Consider the following 2,527-nt stretch of genomic DNA (forward strand, 5'->3'; position numbering starts at 1 on the left):
ATTCAAAATCAAATTCCCTTATGTAATCAGTCCATTTAAGTGAAAGTTTCCCTGAGAATTGTCTCTATTTTATATAAAATTTACTAGATATAAAATTGTGTAGTAAAACTTATAACATGAATTTAGGAGTTTAAGAAAGACTAAGCTTTCAAATTTATAATTGCAGTAGGTAAAGTTGTAAAAAAATCAGACCCGAATAAATGAAAATCACCTTCTCTGCATACAAAAGCTGTCCTTGGACATCAAAAATATCACATAGAAACTGAATCTAAGGATTCATGTTCTTTATCAATGTAACCTCTTCCTGTCTACTCTCACCTTCTTAAATTCCTATTGGATATAAATTTCATCTTTTCACTCTTTCATGCCTCATTTTTTTTCTTTATTCAGAATGTAGCATAGAGATGCTTATTTAGGGCCGCACATAGACTGAAATTGGAATGATACAGAGAGGATTAGCATGTCCCCTGCACAAGGATGACTCACAAATTTATGAAGCATTCCATAAATATATATAGCATAGAGGTATAACTTCTTAAATTATCTCTTCCAATCTACAGTTTTGTCTCCAGTTGTATTCATATACTATTCAATCTATCTACTGGGAAGTATTTCATTTCAATGACTCTACTTTTAATTCCATATCAGGATCTAAGCTTGTTCACCTCCTCAGAGTTAAACTGCCTCTCAATCCTCAAAGTTCTTCCAACTCTTAGTAACTCACACAAGTGTGCGGGTACTCTGCTATCTCTGCTGAGCTCCCCAAGTTGGCTGGAGGCCTGGGATCACAATGCTTCACCTTCTACATGCTAGGGTGTCTGCACCGAGTTGTTCCTCTGCTTCTGGACAGAGGATCTTGTTTACTGAGTGGCATCAAAGGATGAACAACACTGCACTTATGGGTTAGCTCTCCATGGAGTGGATTTGAGCAATAGGAAACAGGAAAAAAAGAGGGAGCTGGGGAGTTAAATTCTCCTTCCAAATAAAGATGATGTTTCTTTCTGAAAACTTTCCAGAGAAGTCCTGGGTGCTAGGTCAAATTCCTGCTAAGTGACCAGCTGTTTCTCCACAGCTTATCAAATAGTGGCCAGCACCATAACATACCCTGTTACCTTGGTTCCTGTCTTTCCTTGGCCCACTTCCCCTTTCTTCCTTGCCTTAATCTCAACAGGCTTCATCTCCTGAATATCAAATCAATAGCCTAATCCTTGCCTTCAGCTCTGCTTTCTAAAGAACCTCAGATAAGAGAGTCTTTAAAACTTTTGTTTGGTTCTTTTTGAGAGTCTCAATCTTTGGTTTTGTTTTGTTTTTAATTCTATTATTTAATGTGATAGATTATATCAGACAGAGATTAAATAAAACATTTTAGATAACTACCTTAAATTGTTGGGACTCTAATCCTGCTCCTCACACTACTAAAGCTCACTCATGGTGGATTATTTCCTTGTTGGTTCTGCAGTTTTGGATTGTGAGATCATCTTCAGGGCTATGTCGAAGAGAACACTGAGAATCCTCTGAGGGTTCATCCCTCCAAGAGGACTTATATTCACTCTGTCACTGGTATTACCAGCTTGGGTGTTCTCAGCCACAGAGTGGTGAAGTGAAGTGAAGTCACTCGGTCGTGTCCAACTCTTTGCAACCCCATGGACTGTAGCCTACCAGGCTCTTCCATCCATGGGATTCTCCAGGCAAGAATACTGGAGTGGGTTACCATTTCCTTCTCCAGGGTATCTTCCCGACCCAGGGATCGAACCCGGGTCTCCCGTATTGGAGGCAGATGCTTTAACCTCTGAGCCACCAGGGCAGGTGTCTTGAGGAATCTTTTCCCTTTATCCAGATATAAGTGAAGATAGACAAGCTTCCTTGATCTCTTTTTGCTGATAGCTTGGCTTTTAGTCCCCACTTTTGTTCTAAAGCTCTTTGACAATTCTCATCTTTACGTTCAAAGTTGTCATGAAATTCCCTGGTGACAGCTACACTGTGAACTCAGGACTGCTGCTCTGGTGTCCCTCTCCATTTTGCCCCTGGGGTTTTTCATTTTTTATAAGTTCAACTATGCAGGTAGAAGACTATTTCTGTATTTCAATATAATTTTATGGTATTTAATAATGGAAGACTTGGGGGATTATCTAGTATGCTATAATAGTAGCCATGTAAGATCTGGTCTTTAATAACTGAAATGTATTGAATTATTACCATTTGCCAAATACTATCATAAGCACAGTAAATGAATTAACTCCTTTATCCTCTCAACAACTCAGTGAGAGGTAGGAGCTAGTATTATGCCTACTGTGTTAGGCCAGGTCCTCTGAGAAGCAGATACCAAGACCAGAATAAACGTGCAAAGGTTTTATTAAGGAACATGCCTTTGAGAAAGGAAGTGAAGGGGAGTTGGTAAAGGCTGGGAGAGTCACTAGACCACGGCCCGTTTAACCCTGAGTGAAAGAGAGAAGAAAGTTTGGTAGAATTGTCTTGGATGGCAGGGCAGTCTTAATGAAGTTCACCAAAGCTCAGGAAGGGGTTATCT

General features: G+C 39.6%; 1 non-coding gene across 1 annotated transcript; it reads left to right on the forward strand.

Moving 5' to 3' along the window:
- Positions 1–404: 404 nt before the first annotated feature.
- Positions 405–512, forward strand: LOC139031658 (U6 spliceosomal RNA). Its single transcript, XR_011484163.1, has one exon. It is a non-coding gene; the product is annotated as a U6 spliceosomal RNA (small nuclear RNA).
- The last annotated feature ends 2,015 nt before the right edge of the window (positions 513–2,527 follow it).

This window comes from Odocoileus virginianus, chromosome 27, assembly GCF_023699985.2.
Source record: "Odocoileus virginianus isolate 20LAN1187 ecotype Illinois chromosome 27, Ovbor_1.2, whole genome shotgun sequence".
NCBI classification, from domain to species: domain Eukaryota; kingdom Metazoa; phylum Chordata; class Mammalia; order Artiodactyla; family Cervidae; genus Odocoileus; species Odocoileus virginianus.